Source organism: Centropristis striata, chromosome 5, assembly GCF_030273125.1.
Source record: "Centropristis striata isolate RG_2023a ecotype Rhode Island chromosome 5, C.striata_1.0, whole genome shotgun sequence".
NCBI classification, from domain to species: domain Eukaryota; kingdom Metazoa; phylum Chordata; class Actinopteri; order Perciformes; family Serranidae; genus Centropristis; species Centropristis striata.
In genome coordinates this window covers 17,847,083-17,868,670 of record NC_081521.1, presented here as the reverse complement: position 1 = coordinate 17,868,670, position 21,588 = coordinate 17,847,083, and the positions used below count along the sequence as shown (strand labels likewise).

Here is a 21,588-nt window from a genome sequence, read left to right as displayed (position 1 = left end):
CTACTGGCTGCTTTCCTAACTCTCTGAAGGAAGCAAGGGTGAATCCTCTCCTAAAGAAATCCACCCTCAACCCATCCTTAGTGGACAACTACAGACCCGTCTCTCTCCTGCCGTTCCTCTCCAAAACTCTGAAGTTTTGGAGCTATCTTCAACCAACTATCCTGCTACCTGCATAGGCACAACCTCCTTGACCCTCACCAGTCTGGTTTTAAGAAGGGCCACTCAACAGAGACTGCCCTTCTCACTGTGACTGAACAGCTTCACAAGGCGAAGGCGGCCTCTCTCTCATCTGTGGTGGTTCTACTGGACCTTTCTGCAGCTTTCGACACTGTGGATCACCAGATCCTCATCTCCACCCTTCACCACCTTGGAGTATCGGGCTCTGCCTTGTCTCTGCTCAAATCCTACCTCAAGGACCGCACCTTCCGTGTAACTTGGAGGGGTTCTGTTACAGAACCCTGTCTACTCACCACCGGGGTCCCTCAAGGCTCTGTCCTTGGTCCGCTCCTCTTCTCAATATACACCAACTCCCTTGGCTCCCTCATCCACTCGCATGGCTTCTCCTATCATAGCTATGCCGATGACACCCAGCTAATCTTCTCATTTCCCCAGTATGAAACACATGCAGCAGCACGTATCTCTGCATGTCTGGCCGACATCTCCCAGTGGATGTCCTCGCACCACCTCAAACTCAACCTGGGAAAGACTGAGCTACTTTACCTCCCAGGGAAGGGCTCCCCCACCACTGACCTCCACATCACTGTTCAGAACACAGTGGTTGTCTCCACAGAAACCGCCAAAAACCTTGGCGTAACTCTTGACAACCAACTGTCCCTCTCAACAATCATCACCGCCACTACCAGATCTTGCAGATTCTTGCTGCATAACATCAGGAGAATCCGCCCGTTTCTCACCCAGAAGGCAGCTCAGGTTCTGGTCCAGGCGCTGGTCATCTCACGTCTGGACTACTGCAACTCCCTCATGGCAGGTCTGCCTGCCAAAGCCATCCGACCTCTACAACTCATCCAGAATGCAGCTGCTCGATTGGTCTTCAATCTTCCCAAATTTTCACACACAACACCCCTCCTCCACTCCCTCCACTGGCTACCAGTGGCTGGGCGGATACACTTCAAGACTCTAGCTCTGGCGTACTCTGCTGCTAACAGTTCAGGTCCTACTTACATCCAGGACCTTGTCAAACTCTACACCCCTGCCCGTCCTCTACGCTCTGCATCAACCAAACAGCTGGCGACTCCCACCCTGCGGGGGTCAACTCGCCTCAAAACCACTTCCAGACTTTTCTCTGTCTTGGCTCCCAAATGGTGGAACCTCCCTACCGACATCAGGACCTCAGACAGCCTGTACATCTTTCGCTGCAGGCTGAAGACCTATCTCTTCCAACAATATCTCGGTTAAGTCATGGTCACCTAACATATATATAATAAAAGAATAAAAATAAAAAAAATAAAAAAAAACTCTTATTCTTTTCTCTTCTTTTCTTCTTTAACATATAGCACTCCTTTAGCGATGACAGTTAGCTCTTAGCTTTATGTACTTACTAGATTCCTATGGTCTATGTCTAGTACCATCAGGTTGAATGCACTTATTGTAAGTCGCTTTGGACAAAAGCGTCTGCTAAATGACATGTAATGTAATGTAATGTAATGACAGGAGAGGCTGTTTACACAGAGCAGAGAGGAGAGGACAGGAGAGGCTGGAAAGATGACAATACTACCATATGTACAATATGTGGAGAAAAACAGTTTTTTACAACATTTGTGACACGTAAATTCCAAAATATGTCAGAGAAATTCAACTTGTGTTCATTCTTCTTTTTTCCCCCTATGATTTCTGTCATTATAACTGTGTTATTCTGCACAAAGACATGTTTGAGTTGTTTCCACTTCTAGCCATGATTGTGCTGATTCCATAGAGCTGCAGGAATCATAGATCTATATGGATTTTATATATTGCAATGAAATGCAAGGACACAGTGAGGAAAATGTGCAGAAGCGACCTGAAACGGCTTGGTGTTTGGGTCTTTTTTTGGATCTTTATTTTTCTTTTTTTGAAACAAGATTTATGGACATTGGGTCCAGATCTGTTTTAGATCAGCTGCTTCTCTCTGCTTAGCAGCTACAGTTCATTACTACTGTTTGACTGCTGCTTTGTGTTATTTTAATGAAAGATGAGGGACAGATGAGGAAATAACAATAATCACAGACAAAGTGGTCACTGTTCCAGGGCTCCAAACGTATGTACCGTCCTGCCAAAGAGAAACCCTTAAACACAGACACTCTCCATGTCCATCTGCCCATCTGTCACACATTTTTCTTTCTTTTTGTATTTCACACAGAGACAGAGAGAGAGAAAGAGAGGGAGAGAGGAAGAGTGGGGGTGTTTTGGCCGCCTGCTCTTTTTGGCAGATATCAAAATGCCACATAGGTGTCCCTGGCCTTTTATAGTCTGGCTACACAGAGAGCAGAATTTCCATTTTAGTGACAGAGAGGAAGAAGAAGAAGAAGACGAGGAGGGAAGGGAGGGAAGGAGGAGGAGCCAAACGGGAAAAGCTTCCAGAGAGATGGAGGGTGAAGGAGATTGATGTATAACAAGATGTGGGCTGCTGTTGTCTGAGTGCTCGGACTGAGCTGACTTTCAGTCTGTTGGTTTTTTGGTTTTTGCTTGATTGTTTCGGTTTCACATTCACTTTAGTTAGACTTAGGCACGAAAAAAAACCCCAGAAAAATCACAGAAAAGACAAAAGCACTTGTCAAAACCAATGCACAAAATAAATAAAAATGATAAAAATGTAATTAAAATTAGAAATGTAAGAAAAAGTTAATTATAGTGAACCAAGTGAAGTAAAAAATGCATTAATACATTACAATATATATATATGTACATACATATACATATATACATACATATACATACATACATATTTATATATACACATATATATACATATATATACATATACATATATATTTATATATGTACATACATATATTAATGTATATGTGTAAATGTAAACGTACCAAAAACATCCTGGTTAGGCGTTATATAAAAGATAATTTGAAGAGTAAAATAAATTCACGTAAATATCAAAAAATTATGAAGAAGACGATGTTTATATGGGAAGTGACATAGTAATGATCACATGAAAAAATGTGTCTTTTTGACAGTCTTGAGTTTCCCCCATCATGCTTTTATATGTTCATAATCACTCCGGCCACTAGAGGGCGCCACCAACAACATGTGTTAATATAGCAGCACGTTTAATGAGCTGAAAACAACCTGCAGTTGATTTTTTGAATATTATTTAATTGTGTCTGTTATTTTTTTGTCATTTTACCCCCCATTTTCAATTGTATTTAACTTTTTTTTATTTGTTTTATCTCTTTTTATTCTAGTCTTTTGTGGCATTTTTTATTATCATTTTTTGTTATGTATTATTTTTAAATTCATTTGTAATCTAGATCTTATTTCACTATAATTACTATTTTTTCTTTCACTTTTAAATTTTAATTTTTTAAGTTATTTTTATTCATTTTATGTGTTGGTCTCTCGTTTTTACAGCACGTTTGTCTTTTTCTATGATAATCTGATCTTCATTTATTCTATCTGTCTAACACCCAACCTGGAAGTTTATAGCTCTAACCTCAGAGAAGTAGTTTTTGAGCCTAAACTGAACGAAACTGCTGCATTTTTCGGTGCCTAAACGTTATGAAACTAATGAAATATAAAGAAACATTGGATGTGCAGATAATAACCTTCTAGCAGGTGAAGCAGCTCCTGCTCACCTCTATTTATGGGATGATAACCTCTAATAAACGTCCCCTTCAATAGTCGATTCAGCTGGAAAATAAGCCAAAAACTTTAATATTTTCTAAATCTAATATTAAATTACATGTAATTTGAGCTCACATAGAATAATCCTCCTACTCTGGTTATTTTTAACCCGTAGTTTTCAGAGAGATTTAACAACAAGCTGGTGAAGAGAGTTTAACATTAAAAATTATTAGGAGCTCGATGTTCTGTCACAAGTCAAAACAGAGAGTGAATATTGAGCTGTGAGCTTCCTTCCTCCCTCATGAGTGCAGCAGCTTCAGTCTTCTTCCTGTGGCTTGTAATGCATCTTTCTTTATTCCGCCACGCCGGCTGTTTGCTTCTCCTGGACGATGAATGAAAAGCCAGTTGACATTATATCTGATTGTTATGGTGATAACGAGCAGCAGTTCACCCGGAAACCAATGGGTGGTTTAGAGCTCTGCTGCTGGCTGTGCTGCTGGGATACCACCACTCTCTGCTCTTCTCTTGTTCTCTTGTTTTTAATCTCACGCAGACCCAGGCCATGTGTGAAAGTGTGGACCAGATTGGCAAATAGCGACACTTTGTCACTGATACTGATTTTTATTTTTATTTTTTTTGGAGGCTGTAGCAAATTCAGTTTCGAGATGAGAGAAGGAATTGATATCATCTGAAACAAGAAGATCTAAGGAATATATTGGGGGAAAAACACACAAAGTTAGGCTGTTTAGCAAAGACATGTCGATTTTCAAAATGGCGCTCTGACCTCAAGATGTGGGAATGAAAATGAACTATGGGTACCCACAAGTCTCCTCTTTACAGACTGTTAAGTCCAGTTTGGTACAAACAATGAAAACACCAGAGAGTTTAAGTGTGCTCAACGGGCTCTTTACTTAATACTTCCAGTGCACCGACACAACAGGCCTGTGCAACCCCGAAGCCCCAACAATTGTTCCCTTTTATAGCACAAATAGTAACATTTTCCATGTTTTTTTTAATAATAACCCAAATCATTATCAAGAAAACCATGGAAAGTGTTTAGATATCAGCTCTTAAATTAAACTCTTATCAGCTGTTTTTGTTGTTATCATTATATTTGTCCAAACAAATGTACCTTTAGTTGTTCTAGGCATTAAAATGAACAATAAATTGAAAAAAACAATGGTTTAATTATTTTTCCCATGACTGTATATATATTCGCATATATATACTGATATAGTTACAGAAATTGATACTGTTCTTACTGTTGTTGCTTTTGCTGTTTTTTAACACTCACTTTGCTTACAGTGTGTCTTGCTTTTGTTTTTATTTTATAAGAGTACCTTTTAAAACACAACACAAATAGAATTTATGGTTATTATTCTTCAGAGTGACCTGTATAATGGTGGGGGGTGTTTCCAGCCAGTTAAAAGCAGATTTTTATTCTCTGATGTTGTTACAGTGCAAGCAGCCGGCCACCAGTCAGAACAGAGAGCAGCCAGGGAGGGATGGAGCTGAGACAGAGAGGTAAAAATAGAGGAGGAGGGGGGTAGCATGGAGGTAAAGAAGAAGGGAGGGGCAGGAAGTACCAGGGGAATAGAGAGAGAGAGAGAGAGAGAGAGAGACAGAGAGAGAGAGAGATGGAGAGAGAGAGAGAGAGAGAGAGAGAGAGAGAGACACAGAGAGAGAGGCTGCAATGAAAGAGGCTGATGTCATCCCTCTGGAGCAGCCAATCAGAGAGCAGCAGGGAGGGGAAGAGGGGAGGGAGGAGAGGCAGAGCTCAGAAGGGTGTGTTTCATGTACCACTGCAGCATCAGTGCAAAAGAAGACACGAGAAAAGGCACGACTCAGTGGACAGGACAGGAGAGACGAAATACAGACAGAAGAAAAAGAAAGAGAGAGAGAGAGAGAGAGGGTGGCGACGAGAGAAAAGGGATAAAAGAGAAGAAGAGACAGAGGAAGAGACGCGACACCTGCAGAGGTAAGATGGAAACAAAAGCACCGCTCCATGCTGCTGCTGTCTGCCTCTCCATGCATGGATCTGTGTGTGTGTGTGTGTGTGTGTGTGTGTGTGCTGGGCCGGAGGCTGCGATGATGTCTTACATAATACGATGGCAGGTATGAACTGTGCAGGATGTGTGTGTGTGTGTGTGTGTGTGTGTGTGTGTGTGTTTACTGTCGGCACCTTTTCACCTCAAAACACACGAGTTTGGATCTGAGCATTCGTGTTCAGACAAACAGGCTCCGTGAGGGTCAATCAGCCGTCAGGGAGTGTCTGACCGGCTTGATTCAGCTTTTTAATATCTGATATGTCATCTGCAGCAGCCTGTTTTTATTAATATTGAATGAAACGCCGCACTATACAACATTATAGTGTTCAATTATTCACGACTGGTTTAATAGCTCGCTTCCTCTCCTGATAAAAACTCTCTCCGGTCTGTCAGGAGGAGCTTTCCTTTTCTTTCTCTTTCCTTTTCATACATCAGATCAAGATCCTGGCTTCACTCTCTCCCTCCACCTGAAACAAGTGATTCATGTTGTGTTCAGCGTGTTTTTATATGTTGAGGAGTTCAGGAAGAGAGAGAGGACAGTGGACTTCCTCACCTGTCAGCTCAACTAAAGGTTATTTTTATAATGGATGTATTCAGCCAGTTATTTTCTTAATGAGTCAATTTATCCTCTTTGTCTGTAAAATATCCAAAAATGTAGTTTTTTAAAACCCTTTATAGTTTTAAATGTCTTGTTTTGCCAAACCAGTAATTTGAAACCCCCCAAATATTCAGTTTATGAAGATTTTTAGACGTTTTAGTGAACTCATTTTGGCATTTTTGCTCAATAATTTGCTAAATTAAGTATTCCGTTGCTTCATCTAAAGAATAACCTACAAAGAGGATTGCTCTCACTTTTATTCATACTCTCACTTCACCTCATGCTGTTAGACACAAAACAAGTGCTTCATGTTGTGTTCAGCGTGTTTTTATATGTTGAGTTCAGGAAGAGAGAGAGGACAGTGGACTTCCTCACATGTCAGCTCTTATGATTTGCTGTAACTAACAGTTATTTTCATAATGGATTTATTCCGCCAGTTATTTTCTAAATTAATCAATTCAACCTCTTTGTCTGTAAAATGTCCAAAAATGTCATTTTTAAAGCCCTTATTATAGCTTTTAAATGTCTTGTTTTGTCCAACCAACAGTCCAAAACCCCCCAAATATTCAGTTTATTATCATTTTTGGTGAAGAAACAATGTAATGTTCACATTTTTAGAAGTTTTAGCTTAATAATTTTGCTTAAATATCACGCTGTCGGACATGAAACAAGTGCTTCATGTTGTGTTCAGCGTGTATGTTGAGTTCAGGAAGAGAGAGAGGACAGTGGACTTCCTCACATGTCAGCTCTTATGATTTGCTGTAACTAACAGTTATTTTCATAATGGATTTATTCCGCCAGTTATTTCCTAAATTAGTCAATTCAACCTCTTTGTAAAATATCCAAAAAAGTCATTTTTAAAGCCCTTTATAGTTTTTAAATGTCTTGTTTTGTCCAACCTACAATCCAAAACCCCAAAAATATTCAGTTTAAGAAGATTTTAGGCATTTTAGTGAACTAATTTTGGCATTTTTGCTACAAAGAGGATTCCTCTCACTTTTATTAATACTCTGTCTTCACCTCACGCTGTTAGACATGAAACAAGTGATTCTTGTTGTGCTCAGTGTTATCTGATGTTGAGAAGTTCAGGAAGAGAGTCGACTTCCTCTCATGTCAGCTCTTATGATTTGCACCAACTAACTGTTAATTTCATAATGGATTCCAATACTTGTTTTCTGTCATTTATATGTAAAATCACATCTTGACAATGACATCTTTAAAGGTCTTGTTAGTCCAAAAAACGTTTTAAAAAAAGGACTAAAGTAAGTATTGGAGGCAGATGAAGCAGAGAGAATTCCTCTCACTTTGTCTCTTAATTATTTTTATTAATTTTCTGTCTTAAAAATGTCATTTTTAAAGCCCTTTATAGTTTCAAATGTCTTGTTTTGTCCAATCAACAGCCCAAAACCCCCAAAACATTCAGTTTATTATCATTTATGATGAAGAAAACAATATAATTTTCACCTTTTTAGAAGTTTTAACCTAATAATTCGGCTTAAATATCACTCTCCTGGCTTCATTCTCTCACTTCACCTCATGCTGTTAGACATGAAACAACTGATTCATGTTGTGTTCAGTATTATATGATGTTGAGAAATCCAGGAAGTGAGAGTGGTTAGGCACAGGGCAGAGACTTGTGATTTGCTGCAACTAACAGTTATTTTCATAATGGATTTATTCAGCCAGTTATTTTCTTAATTAATCATTTCATCCTCTTTGTCTGTAAAATGTAAAAAAATAATAATGATAATTTTAAAAAGTCATTTTTAAAGCCCTTTACAGTTTTTAAATGTCTTGTTTTGTCCAACCAAGAGTCCAAAACCCCCAAAATCTTCAGTATATTATCATTAATGACGAAGAAAACAATATAATGTTCACATTTTTAGAAGTTTTAACCAACAAATTTGGGCATTTTTGCCTAAAAAAATAATACTAAGTATTGGATTGCTTCATCTAAAGGCAGACAAACCTACAAAGAGGATTCCTCTCACTCTTATCTCTTTCATCCCAGGCCGTTAGACACGAAACAAGCGATTCATGTTGTGATGAGAGTGGAGAGTGGACTTCCTCACATGTCAACTCTTTAGATTTGCTGCAACTAACAGTTATTTTCATAATTTATTCCACCAGTTATTTTCTTAATTGTTTTATTCATCTTCTGTCTGAAAATATTAGTTTTTAAGTTTTTAAATGTCTTGTTTTGTCCAACCAACAGTCCAAAACCCCAAAATATTCAGTTTACTATCATGTATGACGATTAAAACCACTTAATCTTCAAATTTTGAGTTTTAACCAACTAATTTCGGCGTTTTTGCTCAAGCAATTGCTAAAAGGCAGTCGAACCTGCAAAGAGGATTCCTCTGACTTCGTCTCTTTTATTCATAGTGCTCACTTCATTCTCTCCCTCTTATGATTTGCTGCAACAAACTGTTATTTTCATAATGGATTTATTCCACCAGTTGTCTTCTTGATGAATCAATTTGTCCTCTTTGTCTTTTAAATGCCCTTTTATAGTTTGGAAATGTCTTGTTTTGTCCAAAAAAACCCAAATAATTAGTTTACTCTCATTTATGACAAAGAAAACCACATAATCTACAACCAAATTTGGTCATTTTTGCTCGAATAATGACTAAAATAGGGTATTTGCTTGCTTTGTCTAAAGGCAGACGAACCCACAAAGAGGATTCCTCTCACTTTTCGTTCCCTTTCATACTTTTGCAGCAGGTTTCTGTTTGACTGTTTACTCTTGAATTCCTCTTTTCACTCGTAGCAACATCATTTAACCCACACAAACATCTCCCTGTCCGTCTGTCGTTTGCATTGTGGGCTTTTCTCACCGTGAGTCCACCGCCTCGATCAGGGCCAGAACCTGAGAGGAGGAGGAGGAAAGTTAATGAGGAGGGGAGAGAACGGAGTTGATATTAATGAGTGAACAACGAGCTGAAAGCTTCAGCCCAGGAGAGAGAATCCAAAACGGAGAGGATGTGGGAGAAGAGAGGGAGATTAAAAGAGTCTGGACTGGGAATAGGATGAGAGAGGTGGAGAGGAGGAGGGAAAGTTAAGAGCGAATCGCGTCGGAGGATTTTTTAGCCAAATTTTTTCCTCCCCCCTCCTCTTCCTCCTCCTCCTCTTATGTTTGGCAGTAGTCGAGTTGACTGAAACCATCTGGTGATATTTTATATTAGCGCTCTTTTATACTTTACAACCTCCAGACTGACAGACGAGAGGACGCATGCAGTTTACTGTGATAAATTTAACACTGGTCAGTCGTTTTTTTTAAACAGTGAGTCCTTGATAAGAGACAGAGGGATACAAAAGCTTTGAGAATCTAATATCTAATATCTGAATATCTTTCTCCATATAGTAAAACAAATCGCACAGCCTTATATGTTGTTTGTTCCGAGTCTCAAATACAACCCATGATCTATCAATCTTTATTTCTACAGCACCTTTCGTACAGGTGAGTGCAGCTTCACAGAAAAAGTTACCTAAATAACAAAGAAAAAGACAAGAGCAGTTTAAAAAACAATACACAGAATCAAGTATGTATTTCACTGCAATATATAAAATCTATATAAATCTAGAAATCATAAAAAAAGAAAAAAACACTAGTTGAATTTCTCTGATATTTTTTTTTTAACCGAATAAAATGGAATTTTTATATAAACACTTGTGTCAGGAATATTGGAGAAAAAAAGTTTTCTCCACATATTGTACATATTGAAGTATTGTCATGTTTGCAGCCTCTCCTGTCCTCTCCTCTCTGACACAATTTGCATTATTTTTCATTAACTTTCTGAACCCCAACGAGCTGTTTCATGTTTCACGAGCTGCTTCTTTTTTTTAATTTCTTCTTTTTTTGTAGACTTGTATTTCACTAAGTCTCCACATATTGTACATTGTATTGTCATGTTTCCAGCCTCTCCTGTCCTCTCCTCTCTGCTCTGTGTAAACAGCCTCTCCTGTACTCTCCTCTCTGCTCTGTGTAAACAGCCTCTCTTGTCCTCTCCTCTCTGCTCTGTGTAAACAGATTTTCAGTGAATATTTGTCACGTGACCGTTGGTCTCAGCAGAATCAATCATGTCTTCACAGTGTCTCTGAGGAGCAGAATTTAATGTTTTTAACAGGATCTGGTTAGTGCAAACACTTTATTTTAAATGACACATGGAAAATTCTGACAGAAAAAAATAACCAAAACGAAGCTTAAAACTGTGATATTTGTAATGGAAACTTAAGTAACCTATGATCCGTTCAAGGACAGTCAGAAAGTTCAAAGTCTGACGATAACGCCTCTTTTTACAGCTTTTTTCTAAGATTAACGATTTTTGGCGATCTCTTAAATAAAACATACTTTTTCAATCCGATGGGGTTTAGAGGGTTAATAAAAAAATCAAACAAATCCAGGTTAATCAGGATCTGGGGGGACACTGACTACAGGAGGACAATCCTGTCCTACAAAATAAGTTTGTATCTGATGTCTTCTCAGCTTCCTGTATCTGATCTGATATTAAACTTGAAGTGAGACTTCCTGTCTGACTGTCACTGAGCAGCCAGACAGACGGTCTGACCTCCTCGTTTCATCCAGAGTTGTACGATAGTGTGCTGAGTAAAAGCACAACATGAATATCTCTTGTCCTGGCAGGTCCATAAAGTCAATAAATGTCCCAGGAGAAAGGTTGAGGATGCAGTTTGGAGCCAGACTTAAGCGATGCGAGCTGCAGGACTCCGGGTCAGACGGAGGTCTGCAGGCACCAAATGAGATTAGTCTGACTTTTGCTCTCTTCCAGTTCCTGCCTCCATCTCAGCTCTGTATTTCTCTTTATGCTCTTTCTCATCCATCTTCATCCATCTCTCTCACGCCCCCGCTCCCTCCCCTCTGATCCATCTCTCCTCTATGTTTTGGCCTTTTTCTTTCTCTTGTTTTTTCCATTTCTCCTCCACAGAATGACGCCTTTGTGCTAAGAAATGAGAGGAATGCCCCCTTACTCTCTTTTCCCCCTCTCCTCTTTCCTCTCAGCTCTTCTTCCTCATGTCTTCAACCCCTATATATATATATGTGTGTAGGTGTGTGTGTGTGTGTGTGTGTGTGGGTTGGGGGTGCATCCATTAGCTCGGATTAGAGACTGTAGGAGGGTCTTAACAGCCGCTCTGTGTTTGGGGTTCTTAATCTCCTCAGAAACAGCTAATCTAACTTCAATAGCTTCTACATGTACAGTGAACACACACACACACACACACACACACACACACACACACACACACAAATCCTATCTTTCTGAGGGCCTTACCCTAACTCTTAACCTAACATTCACCATCACAACTAAATGCCTGACCCTAACCCTAAGATAAACCCAATTGTAACCTTAAATTGTTGTAACCCGAAAACAAAGTCTGAACTCTCCAATGAGCCTTTAAAGAAATGAGGACCGGCCGAAATGTCCTCACTTCACAAAAACGCCCTCACTCTGTTGTGTTCCGGTCCTTACTATGGAGAAAGTACAAGAAAACATACACACACACACACACAAACTTCTATCTTTGTGAGGGGCCTCATTGTAATAGTGAATTCCCTTGCAAGGTTATAATAGTTTTGGATTTTTCATTAGTTTTAGTTTAATTTTGCTGTTCATTTTTTTTTTTTTATGAGTTTTTAGAGAGTTTGCTAGTTTTAGTTTAGTATTTATTTTTTGAAAAGCTTTAGTTTTAATTTAGTTTTTATTAGTTTTAGTTTTTTGTAATGGGGTATTTGTTGGGTGGGAGATTAAAAGAGGTCAGAGTTAATTTTGCTTTAATTTCCTTTGTCTTATCCATCTTCATTATGTATGAAAAAAGTTGACAAAGATGAAAACGAAGGACATTTTCACTATCATTTTAGTTAGTTTTGTAACCACACAATACAGTTTCAGTTAATTATCATTATCATGTAACCTAAACCCTTAAAACAAAGTCTGAAATCTCAAAAAAGCCTTTAAAGAAGTGAGGACCGACCGAAATGTCCTCACTTTGCAAAAATGCCCTCAATCTGTTGGTTAAAAACATTCTGGTCCTCACTATGTAGGAAGTACAATAAGACACACACACACACACACACACTTCCTTTCTGCAAATATTCAACTTCTGTTTTGTGGCCCGTGTGGTTGAACCACTATAAGAGTCCATTCATGAAGCGACCACAAACACAGAGGACACTTTATCAGCCCAATATCTGACCAAACAATATCATCAGTCAGAGCAGTGACACACAGCCACATGACGCTCAGTATATACAGCCATAACATGCTGTACAGTGACCATCAGCCGGCTGATATATGACATAAATCTGACTCACTGGAGGTCCAGTCAACATCCAGTCCAGGAGTAAATTGTTTCTGGTTTCCCCGAATGACGAATTCAAAACCAAAACCCTTTCCTTCAGAATCCAGAGGTTGCCTGAGCGTCCTGTTCTTTGGATTTGGATTCAGTTTGATGTTTATTTTGCCTGTTTTTAAACCCTGATTAATATTTTTTTCACATTAAAAAAGCATGAAACCCCACCATCCTGCAGGTGGGATTGAAATGTATTATTTCTTTAAGAGATCCCCAAAAATACACCGTTTATTATAGAAAGAAACTGTAAAAATAGGCTTTATCATCAGACTTTGAGTTTTCCGACAGTTCTCGAACGGATCATAATTTCCGAAAGCGGAAGTTTCTGTGAGAAAAAGAAAAATAAGGTTAAATTATTCTACATGTCTCATTTAAAACATGTCCAATAATAATGCGTTTGGAATAACCAGATCCTGTTTAAAACATTAAATTCTGCTCACAATTTGCTGTATTTTTCCTTCACTGTCTGAACCCCAACGAGCTGTTTCAGGACATTTTTCTGTTTCTTCTTTTTCCCATTTTACTGTGGACTTGTATTTCACTGAGTCTCCACGTGTCAACATATTTAAGTATTGTCATGTCTCCAGCCTCTCCTGTCCTCTCCTCTCTGCTCTGTTTAAACAGATTTTCAGACTGTCTGATGTTTTTGAATCCTGATTATATTTTTTTACTTTGAAGTACTTGATCAACATTTTGAATCTAAAACCCCCCTTAAAACTGATCTTAAAAATTATGTGTTTTTTTTTTTTACTTTCTAACCACAATCCTGCTCAGTGAAGAAATGTAAATGTTGGTTACAAATATAACACATAAGAGGTAAAATATAGAGAACATCTAGCTCTATATTTTTATCCTTAATATATTTGACCTCATCTCCAGTTTTACTTGGCTGATCATCCTGTGATCTGATCTTGACTTGGTGAAATTGTGCATTTTTCTCATAAATCTGCGATTTTATTCTCGTAGATCTGCCACTTAAAATCACGTAAATTTGCGACTTTTTTTCCCGAAATATTACCCCTCTCCCCCATTTCCGTATTTTAAAAAAATTTCATACTTGGCCCTAATACACCTTTCTTTGCCAACAGGAAAGTTTTGCCGAATGTAATTTGCAAGTAAGAGTAAAACTATTTTCAGACGTTACAATTAATTATATGAATTTCATTTAACTTTAATCTTTCCTTAAACAAGTTTTGATCAGTTGGAATCTTTTCTTCTGCAAACTGGTTTCATCAGGAGCTGATTTGATCCATATTTCTGTCAAATATATATTTATATTTAAATTGGTTAATATAAAATAAAATAAACAAATTATCGATAAAAGAGATAAAAAAAACTGGCGAACAATTGAAGATTACAATAATTGTTTGGGTACAATTAATTAAAAATCAGCATCTTTCGACAGGGACGAATCCTCCTCTTATGTTTGGCAGTAGTCGAGTTGACTGAAACCATCCAGTGATATTTGATATTTGATATTTTATATTAGCTCTCTTTTATACTGTACAACTTCCAGACTGACAGACGAGAGGACACTCATATCTGATCAGCTGTTTCCTCTGACATGAAAGAACATTTTCTCTCTTTTTGTTGTTGTTTTCTCCCGTCTTCTTCTCCCGTTTACTGACGGATTAGCCTACAGCAACACATTACACTGCCACCTGCTGACCAAGGTACGTTACTGCAGCTTTGTTTATTGGCTCTGAACCAGCTGATGGAAACTCACTGATTCTTTCTTTTTCTCTAATGCCACATTTCAAAATTTCGCTTCAAAAATCACTTTGACTTTGATGGAAACACAGCTCATGAGAGCATCATTTAAAGAGTTGGCAAAAAACATTTTTAATGACTACGTGCTCTTCATTATCCCTCCGTCTGTTGTTTCTCTCTTCGTACCTGCAGCGAGTCTCTGACAGCGTCTCACCGACCATCTGCCTCCTTAGTGTTGAGAAAATAAATGTTTCTTAAAAGGAAACGGAGAAAGAGAGGCAGGTGGGAGACAATAGCAGGAGAAGCTGTGTGTGTGCATGTGTGCGTATGTGTGTATGTGTGTGTGTGTGTGTGTGTGAGAGAGAGAGAGAGAGAGAGAGAGAGAGAGAGAGAGAGGGAGGGAGAGGTGAATCGAGGAGATGCAGGGAGTGGCACCGGAGAGAAAGCGAGGGAGAGGTGTGGAGGGACGGAGTGGGGGATGGGAGAGAAGAAGGAGGGGCAGCGTGGGGGATGGGGGAGAGAAATATTGCTGTGTGCTGCTGGAGTCAGGGGGTTACCATGGTGATGGGGATGGGAGAGAATGGTTGCAGCACACACACACTTACATACAATGCAAATTGACATTTTCACCGACTGATTGAATAATATGATAAGCATCAAATCTCCTTTTAATTTAAACCTTCCTTCCTGTTCTTCGGGGGGGGGGGGGGGGGGCAGAAGCAGAAGGAGGGATGACGGGAGAGAGAGAAAGAGAGAGAGAGACAGAGAATGGAGTGGAAATAAAGAAATGCGATCTCCCATCTGGGAGCAGTGTAACTTTCGAGGCAGAGTTGTGGCTTTTCAGATTTGAAAGGAAGACATCTCCCGAAATATGAGCTTCTGATATCCGTGTACAATGGCCCTGAGAGCTCAAAAGTATGCAGCTGAGGAAACACAGGTAGATAAGGAAATACATTAAGCATGAAACTCACCATCTTGCCGGTGGGACTGAACGTATGTTTTCTTTAAAAGATTGCCAAAAATAAACCTTTTATTGTAGAACGAAACTGTAAAACAGGCATTATCGTCAGAGTTTGAGCTTTCCGACAGACCATGAATGGATCATAGTTTACGAAAGTTTCCTTGAGAAAAAGTGACCAAAATGAAGCTTAAATTATTCTAACAAGTCCAATATTATTATTAGTTGTAGGAGTATTAAGTATATAAGTAGTGTTTTTCCTTAACTCTCTGAACCCCAACGAGCTGTTTCATGTTTCATGAGCTGCTTCTTTTTTTAATTTCTGCTTTTTTCTGTGGAGTTGTATTACACTGAGTCTTCTCATATTGAAGTATTGTCATGTTTCCAGCCTCTCCTGTCCTGTCCTCTCCCCTCCGCTCTATGTAAACAGCCTCTCCTGTCCTCTCCTCTCTGCTCTGTGTAAACAGATTTTCAGTGAATATTTGTCACGTGACCGTTTGTCTCAGCAGAATCAATCATGTCTTCACAGTGTCTCTGAGGAGCAGAATTTAATGTTTTTAACAGGATCTGGTTAGTGCAAACGCTTAAATGACACTGAGGTTAAGCAGAGGCTGACTTTATCAGACTGTAACTGGCTCGTTACCTGAACATACAGGAGTAATCTTAAACACACTGTACAGTTACCAGTAAACGTGTCCTATTGAGTGGGATATAAAAATGCCAGAAATTAATTTGGGGCACAAAAGAATGAAGTGATTCTGACAGAAATATCACAATTTTAAGCTTCGTTTTTTGGCCACTTTTTCTAACTGAAACTTTTGTAACCTATGATCCCTTCAAGGACTGTCAGAGAGTTCAAATTTTGCAGATAATGCCTGTTTTTACAGTTTTCTTTCTACGATAAATGGTGGATATCTGGTGATCTATCAAAGAAAACCCACAGTGTAACACACCTGTATCTCAGTGTTTGTGTGGAACAATCACCTGCACGTCTAAACTGTGTAAACTTTTCTGTGGCTGGTCCTCCCGAGCTGAATCGTCGCCGAGCTCGCCCTCACACCTTGAAGACGGAGAGGATGAGAGCGTGAATCAAAGCGTCTCCTGGTTGCCAGTGGGGATTAGCTGTGATGTGAGTGGCTGCTGAGGCTGCTGGGAGTCGGACGCTGTCAGTGGATCTGCAGCAGCTGTGGAGAAGAAAAGCTTGAGAGTCTGAGCTGTGAGCCAGACGAGCCTCTGGGTGCTGCTGGTGGTAGGTGGGTGTGTGTGTGGGCGGGGAGGCTCCAGAGAGGCTGTGTGTAGGCGGGCCGAGGATCGTGTGTGTGTGTGTGTGTGTGTGTGTGATGATGGAGACAGTGGTGAAAACATTTCAGTGAAACTCCTCTACATAATAATCTTCTGTTATTACTGCCTCGAGTCTCATAAAAGTGTGACAGCTGAAGTCATTTTCATTCTCCGTTCAACATACCTTTATTTAAGAATAGATCCAATTCATATATGTTCGTTAAATGTTTCAAATCACCCATCGGCTGCATGAGTTAGTTTTATGAATTGTTTCTAGTCATTAGTTTGTTGTTGTGCTGAAGAAAAAAAAATCAATAACTGTCTTCATAATGAACCCTACACTGTAAAAAGAGAAAAAAAGTTATTTTTCAGGAAATGACTAAGGTCTCTGCTCCGTGTCACGGCAAACTCATGTAACACTTTTAACTACTGTATGATCATTTCATTTGTATGATGTCCATTGTAAAAGGCATATAAAACAGTGTATGTTTTATATACAATTTATTATATATTCTAATCCATGCTATTATTATTATTAGTAGTAGTATTTACACGACAATTTACACGAATAGAAACAAGAAACAGCACTTTTATTACCAGTGATGAAGCGGAGAGCTGTGGTTGTGAATGTGTGCGGCAGTTGAAATCTGCGCGCGACACTTAATAATTTACGCGCATCTGTAAATAAACTAACAGTTGTTTAATGTTATTTGACGGTTAGTGTTTGGCAACTTTGCTAACAGACTTTTTACAGACTGTTTTTTTTATTTATTTATTTATTTTTTTACAGTGTAGTTTTGAGAGCAGACATACTCTTCCTGGTGAAAGATGTTACAGTGTTTTTTTAATTCCTTGAACGGATCGTAGGTTACGAAAGTTTCTGTTAGTAAAAATAACCAAAACGAAGCTTAACATTTCATTCAGTCAGTTCCTTGTTATTGGAGCAGAAAACCAGCTGGAAGAAAAGCAGAGTTGCCGTGGTGGCTGGTCTCGCTGGTCAGCAGTGTTTTAATAGCGTTTGTTAACTGAGCCTCTCTCACACGTGATATACGATCATGTCAGTTATTGATCGACATTACAGTCCAGCTGAAACACTTTCCTCTGTCAGCAGCCCCGAGGCTCCGCAGCATCATCCTGAGTTCATCTCCAGTAATGTTGATGATTTCATGTTTTCATCCAGACCCTGTTATTATTATCATCACATTAGATTAACCCTCTGAACCCCAACCAGACAGCTTTTTTTTATAGCTCTTTTTCCATTTTACTCTGTGTCCTTGTATTTCACTGCAATATATAAAATCTCTATAAATCTATAAGTCCTGCAGCTCTATGGAATCAGCACAATCAGAACAACTCAAACATGTCTTAGTGCAGAATAACACAGTTAAAATGACAGAAATCAGAAAAAAAACAAGTTGAATTTATCTCATGTTCACGTTTTCTCCGCATATTGAAGTGTTGTCATGTTTCCAGCCACTCCTGTCCTCTCCTCTCTGCTCTGTGCAAACAGCCTTTCCTGTCCTCTCCTCTCAGCTCTGTGTAAACAGATTTTCAGTGAATATTTGTCACGTGACCGTTGGTCTCAGCAGAATCAATCATGTCTTCACAGTGTCTCTGAGGAGCAGAATTTAGTGTTTTTAACAGGATCTGGTTAGTGCAAATGCTTCATTTCAAATGACACATGGAGAATAAAGAGATTCTGACAGTAATATCAACATTTTAAGAGAAGATTTGGTCACTTTTTATAGCGGAAACTTTCGTAACCGATGATCTGTTCAAGGATCGTCAGAAAGTTCAAATTCTGACGATAATGTCTGTTTTTACAGTTTCTTCTCTTTTCTTTTCTCTCTTCTGAGATCACTTTCATGTTGATATTTGACTGTTAATGCCTCTTTAATAGTTTCTTCACTCTCTGCAGCCTGCTCTCTCCTCATGGTTTACTCTGTGTGAAGCAGTGATAGATGTATGGCCCTGGGTTTAGTTTATATCGCCCTGAGCGCTCCGTTAAACTGTGGCCTCTCACAGCTGGTGCCACTCGCCCCTCAGCTACAATGTAATAGACCCCAGCCGGGCCGGGAGCCACCCAGCGCGGAGCTGCTGTTTATCCAGCAACATACCGTCACTAATGACTGATTTATGCGCTCCTATGCAGCCGCTTCGTTTGTCCTGTGGAGAGAGGCGAATCACAAGCAAACATGCTGCTGGCTTTGTGTCTGCAGAGGTGTGTGTGTGTGTGTGTGTGTGTGTGTGTGTGTGTGTGTGTGTGTGTGTGGAGGAGGGGGTAATCCAGAGGTGGCTAAACAATGTCACGCCAATGAGAGCTGATTTGAATGTGAAAGGCGTCCAGGTTGTTCTGGGACCAAACGTCTCCTCCATCCCGTCTGAAAGGCAAACAGACAGAAATAACATCATAATATAATTCAGAAACGTCGACACACCGCAGACGGGATTCATAAACACTTTTTATTACTGTAAATAAATCTGCAACTTCTGATAATCAATAATAATCATATTTGAAGTACAGATACTGAACATTTTCTGTGCTTTCTTGTGAGAATTTGTTTTGTACGATCATAAACTGACAACAACTTCTCCAACATAAACGGAAGAATAGGTAGTGTGTCACTACCACAAATTATGGCGTGTAGGCATGTATGGCAGCTTACGTTTATGAACCTATATTCTACTTTTTCTTGTGATTTCGACTTTTTTTCTGGTAATTCTACTTTTTTCGTGTGATTTGGCTCCTGTGAGCCACAGAGAGTGTTAGTAGTGATGCAGGAATTGATGCAGAAACAGACTTTTTTCTTTGGTAATAATACTTTTTGCTGGTAATTTTGACACTTTTTCTGGTACATTTTTTTTTCCCCTGGTAATTTATAAAATTTTCCTGGTGATTTAAGCCTTTTTCTTGTGATTTTGACTTTTCATCAAAAACTTTAGCCTAACTTTGCAGCGTTATTTCGTCTTCTAGTCATCATAACCATGACCAGAACATTATTAGAGCCGACCTGCAGCGCCTCAGTTAACGGGGGGCTGGATGCTCGTCTCTCTGTTACAGTGTTTCTTTTATGGTTGAAGCCGATAAGACAGAGGAGTCTCCAGGTTCAAGCCTCGCCTCAGGCAGCTTCACAGACACCTCTCTGCTGTCGAGAGCCACAAACAGAATGTTAGAAATGATGAGGAATAGACGCAAAAACAGACAGAAAACAAAGACAGAGACAGAGGAGGGAGAAGAAGACGGAGGGTGGTCGCAGGCTTTGTTCCGGGGTCAGAAACCTCCTCGTTTTTATTGAGTTATTTGTCTCCCGGCTTCCACAGGGACGCCCGGGCTAGTTAGAGACACACACAAAGGCAGCTTAACACACACACGAGGCTGTGTGTGTGTGTGTGTGTGTGTGACATCGTGTCGTAACAGCGAGTCACCAGGAAGAAACTGAGTTCTGGGAACTGAGGATGTTTGAATCACAGCTCACATATTCAGCCAATTATACATTCAGCTGCAGTGAAAAAACAAAACAAAAAAGATGTGAGGAAATTGAGTGCAGATGTGGAAAAAGTCAGATTTCAGTGTCCATTCAAACAAAATGTTCATTGATACGGTTTTATAAAGAGTCCTTCTTCCAAAAGGCCATAAATCTGTTTTGGTTTTTACAGCTTCAAAACTTGTCTGACAAGAATTTAAAGTCGTAGAAAATAACAAAGCGGTGTCATCAGCATTCTTTCTTTCTTTCTTTCTTTCTTTCTTTCTTTCTTTCTTTCTTTCTTTCTTTCTTTCTTTCTGTCTTTCTTTCTTTCTTTCTTTCTTTCTACAACAAGTGCATTATGGGAAATGTAGGATCTGCTGTCAATGCAGATGTGCTTTTAAAGAGAGACACATCAGGTGGGTAGGGTAGTTTTTTTTACTTAGATATCACCGTTAAGCTTCTACAGTTTGTTTACTTTAACACAGTATTCAATTGTTTTTTTTACATTTTATGTTTAGCAAAAGAGCTGTGAAAAAATTATTAGACCAACCTTGTTTTCTTCAATTTCTTGTTCATTTTAATGCCTGGTACAACTAAAGGTACATTTGTTTGGACAAATATAATGATAACAACAAAAAAAGCTGATAAGAGTTTAATTTAAGAGCTGATGTCTAGACATTTAACATGGTTTTCTTGATAATAACCAACATTATTTTCAAGAAAACCATGAAAAATGTCAGACAGTCCAAACAAATTGCCTTTAGTTGTACCAGCCATTAAAATGAACAAGAAATGACTGTATATTAGATTTAAAGTTTTTACAGAAGGAAATTGCCATGTCAACATAACAAGAACATAATAAGATTCATTTTGATACCAAAAGTATCTGCAAACTGTTTACTGATTACATATTTAGTATAAAACGTGAATGTTTTTGTGGTTGTGTTTCGGCACTGAAGCAGTCAGAGAAAGATCACAATCACGGTTAGTTCATGTTGAAGTTCACAGCAACTTGAAACTCGAGACGACACGTTTTCTGCGTTGATTGGAACCAAAAAAAGGATCTCTCCCTTCACCAGAGTGCTGCTTTTTTATTTCTTTTTTACAAGCAGTTAAACTGATTACAGGTCAGTGTCAGGCTTTGTTGTTTATCACAGTACGTCTGTTTTTTTAGGGTTTAGTTTGTTATATTTTCTAGTATTTAGGGCTGGCTCACACACACATTCACACACAGACGTGTTAAACTCAGTGGGGCTTTATTAAAATGTAATTTGTATTAAATATTCATGAGGCCTGACGTGAAGGACATCAGCAGTGTGATCTATAGACACACACACACACACACACACACACACACACACATACACA

At 39.0% G+C, this 21,588-nt stretch overlaps 1 protein-coding gene across 1 annotated transcript in view; it reads left to right on the top strand.

Moving 5' to 3' along the window:
• The first annotated feature begins 5,576 nt into the window (after window positions 1–5,576).
• The window catches only part of LOC131971468 (neural cell adhesion molecule L1.1-like), a 59,788-nt gene continuing 43,776 nt past the window's right edge, over window positions 5,577–21,588 (top strand). Inside the window, exon 1 of the mRNA XM_059332946.1 lies at window positions 5,577–5,770. The gene's annotated coding sequence lies outside the window, so the exon portion shown is untranslated. The remainder of the gene's footprint in view (window positions 5,771–21,588) is intronic.